This window comes from Erithacus rubecula (assembly GCF_903797595.1).
Source record: "Erithacus rubecula genome assembly, chromosome: 3".
NCBI lineage: Eukaryota > Metazoa > Chordata > Aves > Passeriformes > Muscicapidae > Erithacus > Erithacus rubecula.
The window spans coordinates 78,523,251-78,536,781 of record NC_136689.1 but is presented as its reverse complement, the minus strand read 5'-3'; the positions used below and the strand labels follow the sequence as shown (position 1 = coordinate 78,536,781).

The 13,531-nt window shown below is 41.5% G+C and overlaps 1 protein-coding gene and 1 long non-coding RNA gene across 3 annotated transcripts in view; one reads left to right on the top strand and one right to left on the bottom strand.

The window, feature by feature from the left end:
* SEMA5A (semaphorin 5A) overlaps window positions 1–3,205 on the bottom strand; it is a 304,799-nt gene extending 301,594 nt beyond the window's left edge. The window contains exon 1 of one of the 2 annotated variants that reach the window (XM_079301152.1): window positions 2,886–3,205. The gene's annotated coding sequence lies outside the window, so the exon portion shown is untranslated. The remainder of the gene's footprint in view (window positions 1–2,885) is intronic. The other variant, XM_079301151.1, reaches the window with a different exon arrangement.
* Window positions 3,206–4,291: 1,086 nt separating this feature from the next.
* Window positions 4,292–8,292, top strand: LOC306799952. The gene is made up of 2 exons (XR_013773719.1): window positions 4,292–4,513; window positions 8,032–8,292. It is a non-coding gene; the product is annotated as an uncharacterized lncRNA (long non-coding RNA).
* The last annotated feature ends 5,239 nt before the right edge of the window (window positions 8,293–13,531 follow it).

The window sequence follows — 13,531 nt, the reverse complement described above, 5'->3', positions numbered from 1 at the left end:
TGCGTGAACAAATCCACTAAGTGACAAAAGATTTGAAAGCTTTGTACTTTAGAATACACATTCTAGCAAAAAAAATCAAGAGGTCACTAATTAGACTGCAGGTTGGGGATCATTAACTTGGTTTACATTTGCTACCTTCCTGACAAATGTCAAGCAAATGTGCTATAATTAGATGCAAACTGGCAAATTTCTTAAATAAACCATAGGACACATTTATCAAGAAAACAAAAATAAAAGCCCCAACCTTTTCTCCTTTTTTTGGAAACAATCTGCCGTTTTAGCAAGAAGAGATTGAAGAGCAGACCATACCTGAAGCGCACAGCTCGGGCTGTGGCATTCCCCAGGTGTCTGCAGGAACTCAGATAGCAGAGTGCCACCTGCCTTTCACGGGTCACAGCTGCAATGCTGCAGCCTGGAAATTTAACCCAGCCTACCACCAATAGCTGGCAAACACACCTCAAAGGGTCCGTTTGAAAAATGTTTATTGCGTTTGACAAAAACAGAACAAAATAACAAATCAAAAAAACCCAAGAACTCGTTCTTTTGAAGCAGCTACAGCTTTGCAAAACGCATTAGGAGAGAACAAACACAGAGGCTGCAACTTAACACTGTTTCCAAATCGGAATGCATGCACATGCCAGAGAGGATAAAAGGATGGTAATAAAGAGAAACAGACTGATTGACAATAATTTAGAGAACTCTGCATTGACAAGAATGCCCATTAAACATTTCCATAAAATGATATAACAGAAAAGTAGAAGCTCCTCGGTGCTGCTTCCTATAATTATGGCCATAGCAATAGCAATTCATCTCAGGAGCCATAGTAACTTCAGAACACACATTACCAAACATCAAGAGCATATCAAATTTTTATAAACCAGATGTTAAATCTAAAGCTAAATCGTATTTCACTGCTATTCAGAAGTCCGTTACCACAACATACTAACCAATTACTAGATACTGCTTTACAAGAAGTAGCACAGTATCAGATTTCACACACCCTCCTCCCACTATCAACAGATAGTACTGGTAGTACACACCTACTATCAACTGATAGGAGTATCAGCAATCCACTTACGTGTCCCACAGCACAGAAATCAAACCCAGCCAACACTGCTGATAAAGCTGCTGCAGACCAGAGGGCAGAAATGGGTCTCCCTGCTCCTGCTCATCCCAGGAGTTCAGCTGCTCCCTTGGCTGAATTACTGCATGCAACCTCTAAGACAAAAGCCAGAATTTGCAGGAGAATTATGCTGTTTTTCTGCAGTTCACAGATTGTAGTGTACAGTTACTCCCTGAAAAGTAATGAACTTCATTCATTGAAAATCCTGTATTTGTACAAGACTATATCAACAGAAGTCAGAATCCACGTGGTTTCCCTAAGTGGCTGGGGGAAAAGAAAGTGAAAAACAAACGACCACACAACTCTTTCTTCTGAAAACAGCAGCAGTACACAGTTACCACCCTCTGCATCTCTGCCCAGCAGGAAATGAGTACAACAAACTTGCTACAACCCTGTTTATGGATCATTACAAAGTGCACAGGCACTCCTACTACCTGTAAGTATTTTATGAAAACATCACTAGTTAAAGATTAAAAGAAATGAGATACTTCAGATATTAATGCCTTCAGCTTTGTCAACCAAAACAAATCTGTTACAACATCCCAAGGAATAAGTAATACAACTCAGAAGCCAGTGTTTACACTACTTAGTCCAAAACAACCTCTCGAACAGAGAAGTAAACTGCCACACTCCAGAGCAAAACCTTAGCTCTCAGCAGGACTCCTCACAGCTGTTCAGCATTAAAATGAGAAAATGAGGTGAATTCATTAGTAAATGTAATAAAGTTATATTATTGGTAGCTGCTGGAGAGAAAGGTGGGAACACTGCACAAAATCCAGAAATCTACCAACATCTTTCACTATACTAAGCTAAGTACCCAAGGCCATACCTCAAGGCAGCAATAGACTTTTGATTGACTATGTGTTATATATATGACATCAGCAAGTTCAACAATTTTAGGTCAAACTTTACGGAACTGACTCAGCCTTGTGTAACAACAAGGAAATACTCAAACTCCTAGAAAAAAGATTTGAGTGTAATTTCCACTATGAAAAAGAAATCTACTTTACATAACTCTAGCTGGGCTAGCATCACATCTGGGTTTTTACACCAAAATTAAAACCAAGAGTGGTTAGTCAGCTTTCAGAAAGTAAGACCTTCAGACGCACCACCTTAGGGATCCTGGAACATGCTATAACTTTAACAACACATTTCAGTTTTAGGATGTTTTTCACAACTATAATCTTGCAAATTCTAAACACCTTCACAAGGCTGAGTGTGCCTGCACACGCAGACCTCTCCTGCCAATAGTCCTGTCTGCTGAAGGAGCAGATGCACTGACAGCTCCCCTCACGCCAGCTGCCCCCCCAAGGAATAATCCCGGGCAGATTATCGTTGTGTCAACCTACAATGCACGCTCAGCATCTGGAACGATACAACAAACTCTAATAGTTGTCATTGATCTGGTAAGCAATCCTCACAGAACGACAGACTATACAACTGACTGAGGTGTTTCCATCTGCATCGTTGCGGAATGCTGAACTCTAACTCCCCATTTCAGAAAGTGCCGAAATGCAGTCACGCCACAGAGCAAAGACAGTCCAGTCAAATAAAACAGCGAGAATAAAAGCATATCGGGCATTCAGATCATAGTACGCGAACATCCCACTGAAAACCCACGTTTCTTAGACAATTGCCTGTGCCTTTCACGCCACTTCTACTCTCACCAGAAGATGAACCTGAGCAAACTTCACTTGCTGAAGTGTGCCAAAACCCTCCGAATCGTTCCGGAGCCAGCCAGCCGGGGCTCGGCGACAGCAACGCACCTCACTGTCCTGGGCGAGACCGCGCTCCCACGGGCGCGACCCCGAGGGCGAGAGCGGCGCGGGGGTCCCGCTGCGCGGAGCGCCCGCGGTCCGCTTCCAGCCCCTCTGGAGATGCGGCTCCCCGTCAGTCTGCTCTTGCTGGCCCGGAGCAAACAGCACCGTCTTCGGGGAGAAGGGCGGCCCGTTCCGAAAGGCTCGGTGGACTTTCGGGGGTGGGGCCGGGCAATGCCCGAGACGGGCTCGGAGCGCCGGCAGCGCTCCCCGCCACCGGAGCCGGTCGGCAGCGGCGCTCCGCCTCGCTGCCGGCTCCCCCTGCCGGCTCCCTGCTCCGCTCCCGCCCGGACCCAGCGCGCCCGGCCCCCGAGCCCGGGGCGCAGCGCCGCGGAGCGCTGAGAGGCGGCGCCGGTCACGGACAGGGCGGCCGGGACCGCGCAATGCCCGCAGCGCTCCGAAAGCGCCGCCGCCCGCAGCCCCAGCCCCAGCCCGGCGGGGAGGGGAGAGGGGCGGCAGGGTTACCTGGAGGCGCCGAGGGCTGCTCGCCGCGGGCGGGAGGGCGGGCAGGCGGGGCTCCGCCGCCGCGCTGGTGCCCGCTCTCCGCTCCTCTCTCACGCCGCCATGGCCCCGCCGAGCCCCGCGCTCCGCTCGCTCGCTCCAAGTTTGCGGCGCGGCAGCTGCGCGCCTCGCCCGGCGGCCGGACCCAGCGCCCCGCCGCGGGGGCGGAGCAGCACGGCCGCCCGGCCCCGGCGGTGCGGTGCACGGTGCGGTGCACGGTGCGGTACGGCACGGCACGGCACGGCTCGGCTCGGCTCGTCCCGCAGCCAGCGCTGCCCCGGGCTGGGGCGATCTCGCATTACTCCCTGCCCTCCCCCGCGCTCCCCCCTCCGGGCCAGCTGAGAAGTTGCAACTGGTTGAGATATTTGTCCTTGGGGTTTGTTTTTTTTGTTTTTATTTCCTTTTATTCCTTAATCACCGCAGCTCACAAAAACATGACCTGAGGCTGCTCCTTTACCATCAGATCTGAGCAGGGGAGCCTCAGCATCAGTACAACCAAGCACAACAAATCTTGGGGAGCTGCAGCCAGCGGCAGCAGGAGGGAGGGCGGCGGTGGGACACGGGCAGTGCCGCCGGTGCCGGGTCGGCAGGGGCGCCGGGGCCGGGCAATGTACCAAAACCGGGGAGCAGCAGATGGAGGAGGCGAAGGAGAGCTGCAGCCAGCCACTGCCCCGGGATGGATGGGGCACGGAGCGCCCCGGGAGCTGCCAAGCTGCGCGCCCGCCGGCTCTCCGCACCCCGCTGCCGCCGTGCCACAGCCGGCCAGGCACCCCAATGTCCCGCCACGGTCCCCCAGGGTCCGGCGAGGAACCGCGTAGGCAACAGGAGCCCCGCACTAGCGCCCCGGCCCCAGCGCGGTGCTGATATTTCTGCCGCCACGTAAGAGCTCAGGCGAGTCCCTCTCCGCCCCCTCCAGTCCCCTCCCTCCCCCCACGGCACGATCGACGTGTCAGCCCCAAAAGTTCATTTCCAGGCCCTGGGAGAGTCCCCTGTGAAGGTCCCGGGGCGTGCGTGGGACAGTGAGACGTGGCACTGCGGGGCCGCGGCCGGGGCGCGCAGGCATCTCCCCCAGGTACGTGCGTTCGCATTTTCGCGCTCACCAGGCTTTCGGCGCATGCCTTTGTGTTTTGTCAGCTCACCTGTATTAAACCAGGAGGTTATTTTCGTTCATGTGTGCATTGCAATTAATTCCATCAGAGTTGGGGTTTTTTTCTTTTATTACACCATTTGCGCATTTCTGTACAAACTGCAGCAGAAACTGACTTTCGTTGTTCACAGACCTCTATTTAGAAGACTAAAAGCAGTAAGAGTTTATTAAAACAAACAAAACCATGGAATTCATCCATGGTTAATCCTATAAAAATTAGCTAATTAAAACAACTAGCATCAAAACTTATCAGCAAGCCAAATGTTGCAAATCCAAATTGCCTTAAACTTCCAGCACAAGGGAGGTTTTTACTTTGGCTAGGTTATAAAATAAACTTCTTCAAGTAGAAACATTAACAAAAGTTTGAAATTATAATTGAAATGAAGTCCTGGAATTTGAGACATTCTTTCTGATTACTTGTTGATATTGGGAAAAAAAAAATAATAAATTACATTTTTTTCCCCATAAAGCCATGTAATCCTGACAGCCAAAGATATTTCCTAATTTATAACAATAGAGTTTAGAGAAACCACTTCTGTAATTACTATAAGGCCTGGGGTCATTTCCCTCTGGTCCAGAAAATACTTGTACAGAAAATATATTAATCCATTTGCCATCAAAGTAAGTGCAGATATAAGATGATTCACATATCTACACTGTTAACTTCCTTGAAGTGTTAACACTCCTTGGAGTGTTATGAAGACATATCTTCAGATCAACAAGTCCTACACTTTTTATGTACCTCCAACTTTTACAAAACATTCAGACTTTCTTTTTAAACAGAAGATATATTAGTTTTTTCAACTGCTGTATAAAAAAAAATAAAACATCCCTACTTTATCTGTGAAAAGTAAGCACCCTGTACCAAAACCAACTGCCAGCAAAAGACGTATCAAAATTCTATCACCTTGAGTGATGTACATTTTAGCCTCTAAAAATTCCTCTGCAGTTTGGCTGTGAAACAATGGGCATGTAAGTTTAAATAAACAAAGCCCCAAAACTCACCACATTTTATATCTTTATATCATATTGTGTTAATGACATGCACTACATTCTAAGAAAAATTCCATTGAAATCATGTTGACAGTATATCACCCACAGAGCATTCAAGTCATGGACTTTATAGTTCTGTACCCATTTCATGGAAGAAAAATCATGATGTCAGTGCTTAATTTTATTTAATTTTATTTTAAAAGTTCAAGGGCAAAGGTGTCTGAAACTGCGTGTGAAGTTAACCATGTTTGAAATAAAGGTACAAAATGTAACATTTTTTAATGTTACATGTAACTCTGTGCTATGTCTAAATTATAGAGTTAAACCAGATGAGGGAGTGAGCCCAGCAATTTTAGGTGATGCAATCCCCAGACAAGTAGGTGCTGAGGGTTTTTTTTCTTCACGAGCTGCACAGTGGTGTCTCAAACCTAGGCTAAGCCTCAGTGTGTTACTATATCCAAAACAAATAAGGATATTCTAATATAATCTAGGAATATTATGATAAGGGCAAGGGAGAAAACAGCCAAAGCTATCTGATTAAAGGAATGGGGGAAAAGGAAACCTCTCAGAAGACCAAGTCCATTGCATCCACCTTTTCTTCCAGTATTGAGCTCGTCCTCCTCCTCTGCCTCATATTTTCCTGACATTGTATTTCTCACTGTTAGTAATTTTTGATCTCTCCTTCCAACAAAATAGAGCTCAGCATATTAAGGGATGGCAGCATGTGGAAGCAGTAAAGGTACTGCAGTTGGAAGAGAAAAGGCTGCACAGCACCTTCAGGCTTTTGGCCAGTTTGGTGGGAAGCCAGATTTCAGCTTGTTCCTGTGGTGGCAGGATATAAGGAGTGTTAGAAAGCAGGGAAGGGGGTGGATTTCCATCTGTTTCGGTGGGAAAGTCACAGTGTAAGGGAAGGCCTGTCTTCACACTACCCATCAAAAGCACCTTGGATAGTAAGCATCTCTCTCACCATTTAGAAAAACAAAGTCAGATGCAGTAAATTGAAAGTTTAAGTAGAGTTAAAAAAAACAAAACAAAAAAAAAAAAAAAAAAACCCTTAAGAAAAGGAAGAAGTTAACTTCAGTAAAACTGAACCTTGAGTTATGATTCCATCACAGGGAAAGGACTTTGCTTGCTTCGTGATCACAGAGTTCAAAGTCTTTATTACCACTGCATGTTGCTTTTTCCAGACCATTGAAAACATTAGTCATTTTTTGTTTAATTCATGAGAAACAGGCAGAGGAAAACTTTGAAGTCTCACAGTTAATTGCCCATTTTTGTGTTTTCTAACCACATCATTTATTACTGAGGAGAAACCCTACTGGTGACCAGAGCCTTTCCAGAGCAGACCAGGCAGGAGAATGGTGCACACAAACAAACACCCTTTCGTGAATCAATGCTTAAGAACAGAGAGTTTGTGCAGTCTGGTGTTTTGAATTTACCTGACTTTTGCAACATTGTTGAAATACCAAATCATCAGATCTACATTACTGTTTCTTTCTTCTTTCCCACTGAGATTCAGGAAAGTATTTCCCCTGCTGCATTTGGGTTGAGCGAGCCCTTAGCATTCCTGTCTGCCTTGAGCTGCATCATTCTGCAAGGCTGGATCATCACCAGTCTGCCATATTTAAATACCAGGGACTTGTGATGTTGTTATGTGTAACAATAGCAATGACATCTTCATCCCAAGAGAGCAGATGACCTGGAGGATTTAAGTTTGTCATCCTCATGCTCAGATGAGCCCTGTAGGGAAAGGCTGTAGCTGTGTATGCCCAGTCAGGCTGAGAATCATTTAATTGTCCTAGCAAAAGACACCATTGTAATCCCTCATCTAAATAATAGGGAAGTAAATGTCAATAGTTACAAACTTTGTTGTTTTGCATTAAATTACTGTCTCACATTATGTTCTGTATTTAAAGGTTAAGCTGACTGGTCTCCATAATATCTATGAATTAGGAAAAGCTAGGTGAGAGTCTAAAACTTGGCTTCTGAGACCTATACATTCTTCTGATGGGTTTATATTTACCATTTGTGATCAAAAGATAATAAAGTAATATTTCTCGTTGCATTTCTATTATTAAGGCTCTTTATAAAACAAAATGGTTTATTTTTATGAATGCATAAGATATTTTCAACACAGCTATATAAATAAATGTGCAGTTACTCTTATAAATCTGTGACCTGATTTTTAGCAATTGCTGCTTTCTTTCCATTAAAACCTGACAGATAAAGAAGTTATTATATGAGTTCTAAATAAGGGCCATCTAATTTCAAGTCTCTAAAAGTACTTATGTATTTGGTGAAAATGATGAATTCTTGGGTACTGATTCATGTGATCTGAAATGCCATCCATTTCCTGATTCACCTTCTTATTTCCTCCAGGAAAAAATTAATATTTACAATGAATACCATCAGTCAAACAATTTTTATGTGTCTGTTTTTCTATCTTTCAGCCAATTCCCTGAGCTGATACTTTCAAAATGAAGAGGAAGATAGGAGTGAGAATGAAGAATGCCTTGAAGAAATCCAGTCATAAAATTTGAGGGGTAGAAATAATCGGAAATATTAATAACTCTGGTCTCCTACATAGATCAGAATTTAGACTGAAATGGTGTAAAGTTACAAACCTGAGACATAAGGGCTATTAAATTTCTATAAATATTCACAGAATGTTAAATTAATACAAAATAAAAATATTTGCTTTTTTCCCTCTACTTTGGATGGTAATATATTCTGCTGCCTTACACAATTTTCTTATATAGACTAAGTTTCCAGGTTCTTGATATTAGCCCCAAGACACCTCTTCAAACTAAGCCAGGGTATATATTAGCAATCCATTAGTTGCTCCTCTCTGTCTCCTTGTCCCTAATCATTAATATTGAATTCCTGTATTACTACATCACTCAGCAGTACAAGTGGAATTTGGGTAGAGAGAACACACACACATATAAATATAAATATAAATATAAATATAAATATAAATATAAATATAAATATAAATATAAATATAAATATAAATATAAATATAAATATAAATATAAATATAAATATAATCACTGACAAGGGCTAAAACACGATATATAGAGCTCATCTAGATTTCAGATTTGTACTGGCCTTTTTGGGGATGAGTGGATAGAGAGGATACTTGGCATAACTCCTGCTTTCATGGAATTAGACCTTCACAATTTCTAAAAGGAATTTTAACCAACTGTGAAGTCCTCATAACTCAGACAACATTTCTGTGGCATTGATCTAGCATTAGGAGTCCTATAACAAGCTTACAAAGTGGGTGGAATAGTCTGTGGCATTTAATTTAATTTAATAGTAAATTCTCGATGTAGGCCAACATCTAAGTTATTTTTAAAAAATTATTTACCTAAATTAGTGCAAACCTCTGCATGAACCTTATTGTTTTACTTTAAGTGTATCTTAAATCCACTAAAAATGCATGTAAATTAAATATATTAAAAAAAAAAAAAAAAAAAAAAAAAAAAAAAAAAAAAAAGACTAGTCAGTAATGGGTTTTCTTATAAAGACTTTGACTGTCCTTAATGAGAGTTCATTTAGCCCTTTAGTTAGGCACAGACAGCTTATTTATGTGACCAAGATCTCACTTGCTCTCTGCCTTTTCACTCTCTTAGACTGACAGGGAACACAATAAGGTAGATGTACTTGTCAGGAGGGGTTTTGTAGGAAGGAAGAGTCAGCATCTTAACAAGCCCTGTGACATATTGTAAGCATTTTTCCAGCCATGCACTTCCTGTCAGATCATTTGATAGCAGCAATGAAAGTTACAAGTCCAGTTCAAGTGATATTTTCCTCAGTTGCTCCTACACTCTGTTCACTTGCCTGTTAGGAAAGAACTAGATGGCTTTGTCTAGACCCAGTCTTTGTAATCTGGAATTGTTACAAAGCAAAATGCTTGACAACTTGAAAGTGGCTATAGAAGAAGTAGTAGGCAAAGACAACAGAGAAAATAAATTAAAAACTATTACTAAAACTGCTACTGAGAAATAAAAACATGTAACCAGCACACACATACACACACACTCTGCAAACCCTACTGTATTTAGTTACTTTGATGATCTTAGACACTAAAGCACCCTCCTCACAATCTGGTCTTCTGTTTTGTTGCTAGTTTAGCTCAGGCCAGACTAGAGCAATGAGAGTATAAGGAGGTACCTATGTCTTTCTCAACTTGGAAGGAAGCCCAGCCCTCTGTCAAAGTTTTTGTGCATCTTGGCATCATTTGAGAATTTAGCAAGTGTCATTTTTTTTAATGTGTTTCAAAAGTTGCCTGTAAGCACTACCAAAAATCTGTTAAGAAACTGTGTTGACCTAAACTCTTTGCTGTCAAACTTTAAACCTTAATTTTGATCTTGGTCCCATAGTGATCCCCAAACTAAAGAGATCCTCAAACAGCTTCCCAAACAATTGTGAGCTTTGCTGGAAAAGTAAAGCACATCCATTTATTTCAGGCAGACCATTTAAAAGTGCATAGACATTTTCTACTATGAGTTGTTTTTTTCATTCTTATATTTATAAATCAGCCTGCACTGTGACATTGTCAGCTCAGGATATAAGCAAGGTTATATTCTCTAATGAACAAAAATTGGAAGTAGTAGCACTGCAGGAAGATGGAAATAAGATCACTTGGTGATATTAAATTCAGTTATATTGGATTTTGTGGCAAGATTCTGGTAGTGGAGGGGCTACAAGTGTGGCTTCTCTAAAAAGCCACTAGAAGGTCCCTTCATGTCCAACAGAGCCAATGCCAGCTGGCTCTGGCCAGGCTGAGCCCAGCAGGGATGGTGGTAGCACCTCTGGGATGTAATATTTAGGAAAGAAAAAAAGTTATTGCACAAAAGTAATTGTGTCCAGAGAAGAGAGGAGTGAGAATGCTGTCCTCATCTCAGCCCATGAGCACTTCATGATATTTTTTCTCCCCTGCCCATCTGAGGAGGGGAATGACAGAGGGACTTTGGTGCATACCCAGTGTCTAACTAGGGTCATTTCACCCAGTTTTACTACCTAACATTTGAGTGCTTGACTTATTGCCCTCAGCAATAATTAGTATTCTGCATAGTCTAAGTTCAGTTATTAAATATGTAGCCCTCTTATTCATTTCCATAGCCTGAAAACATTGTAGCTATTGAAATTATTTAAATCAGAAGTATCATGTTCAAAATATTTTTTCTTTATATTTTGCATAATAGAAATTGCTTTGTTAGAAATATTGCATAATAATTGTTTGTTACTGAAAACCTATAAGAGGAGGGAGCACCTAGCCTGAGTCTGCTCTAGGGAGCTAGAATTTGACTTTTGAAACTTGAAGTTTCATAAATAAGCTTCCATTGCAGAACACTCAAGCAGAAGGAGGGATGTGCAGACATGCTATTCAAGAGAAAAAAAAAAAAAAAACACACTATTTTTTGCACTTAGGCCAAGTTTTAATTCAATTACTAAGTGATTTTACTACTTATTTAGACTTGGGAGTTCATTAAAGACACAAGCTGAGAGGGAGACCAAAACCCATGCTAGCCTTGAAAGTTCACTGTCATGCTTTAAAGAGTACCAGAATATAACAAAAGTAGACCAAGAGCTAGTCTCTACACACCTTGAAATGCCTCTTGACTCTGGTGGACATTGTCAATCCAGAACAGAAGCTGAGGGCTGGCAGGGGGGTTGGTGTGTGCATGATCCTGCTATGTAAACAAAATAAGGCTGTTCATTGTTTGTTCTTCCATCAGCCATATGGTTACAGAGAATTCAATGGCCAAAATTTTAAAAATAGTTGTAGCACAACAAAACTGTTAATGAAATAGTTTGCATAAAAATGTCAGATTTCAATTGGGTTTGTCAGCAGGGGATAGAGATTCTAATTAAAAACACAAGAGTGAGTAAAGGAAGAAAATACACAGGAGCTAGATGGGTAATGCTGTCTTCTTTATTATAATGATCACTTCCTTGAGCTATTAAAATGAAGACATTGATAATTGGACTCAGCTGAAAAATGGAAAAAAGTGCTTGAATTATCCCAAGAAAAAAGTAACATTCATCCAACTGCAACCCAAAGCCTCCATACCTGTCAACATCCTTGACTTTTCACAAAAATAGGCTGTGTATTATGTCCTAAAGACACAGCAACTTGGACCAGAAGATAAAAACTGACTCAAAACTTAAGGACTTTTCTGAGAGAAAATCTCCTCAAAGGTCTTCATTTTGAGTAAAAGTGGATAACAGGAACAAAGGAAGAGAGACTTTCATTCCAAAGTGTGCATGCATGGGACAATAGCAAGCAGTCACTCAACATGGTAGACAACTGGCAGTTTATGGTTATAGCATGATAAATCATGTAACAACAACAACAACAAAAAAAAAAAAAAAAAAAAAACCAAAAAAACAAAACAAAAAAAAAACAAAAAACAAAACCAAAAAAGTCAATCTGACACATATTCATTAGCATCAGCTTCTGGGAAAGTTTTACATAGTTGTTTCTCCACTAGACAATAGCATATGCAATGTCACAGCAGATGCACATGGAAGCAAGAAGCTCTGTGGAAAGATAAGTGAGGACTGTTTTTCCTAAGGCTGTCTCCTGTGTCTGAATGGTGACACCCTCAGCTCCTCCTGCTTTCCAAACCCTGGAAGAAATGTGAACTATGTTCCTCCATCCCTCATGATCTTGCTGCTTCCACAATGTTCTCTGGCATCTCTGGAGAAAATAAGCACAGACCAGCTCCCCTATGGTATAATTGATTTTATTGCCTTTTTACTTCAGGTTGTTCAGTAAAGGACCTCAGGTTTTATCTAAAGTTTTCTAGACTATTCACATTGTTACTTCTTTTGTTTTAGGGAGGGAACTGGAGAGATGTTCTATTATTTGAGAGAAAAACTATATGTATGAACTGGAAAAATTCTGTACGGTCATAAATACTTTCACTCTGCTGCTGTCATCAAGAGCAACGTGAATGGACAGAATACTGCTGGTTTATAATTTCATTTCACAATGTTTGAGGAAATTTATTTCCAAACTGTTCTACTCAACATTGGATGTTTGATCTTCCCAGGGTCAGCAAATATGGAGCTGCAATCAGGAATACCCTAAATATTCCTTACAGCAGATTATCAGGCAAAGCCTCCCACTTGGCTGATTAAGCAGTATTGTTCTTCACTAGAAGCAGTAAGAACACCTGTAAGCATTTTGAAGTTTTGTTCAAAAACAAATACTTGGGAAAGTTTGTTAGTTTTTTTTTCTAACTTCAGTGGGAACAAGAATGAGTTGTAGAATTTTTGGGTTGATACAACCAAGAGCCTTTTAAGGAAATAAAGTGCTTACAATTTTCTTGCACACCAGTGGGATTTGCAATTAAAAGAAAACTAATAGATAGTACAAATAAATAAAGCTCAAAGTTCCTGCTGTATTTAGTAGCATCTTGCAGTACACTGCAAGTCTTAAAAGTGACACAGCATGAAATATATCCTTTAAACCTGAATCAATTACATTCTGCTTGGAACACAGAAGAATCACACAAAACAGAATTCAAATGCATATTCTGCATAGCAAAAGCAACTGAAAAATCAGCAGGAAAGAACTTAGAGTGTGCCAAAATACTCCTTGGATTTGTTAGTTGGGATCATGAAAGAAAATCAAAATTGAGTTTTTCATTTCAAATGATAGCGTTCCTTTCAGTTCTCAAATTCAGATCACTTATCCAAAATTACAGATAACTAACATATATCCTATGTTGCCTAACTGCTTTAACATCAAGAGTACTGGGGGGTTTTATCTATTTAAGAGCACAGCACTACTGGTGATTGCTGATAATGTGTTGTCATCCACAAATACCATACCTGAGGAAACCACAGACGAGTTTATATCTGTGTGTTTACTCAGTGGTTAGCACAACAGGACTCTGGTTTCATTTGGATCTACCAAAGGCATTAATGTTA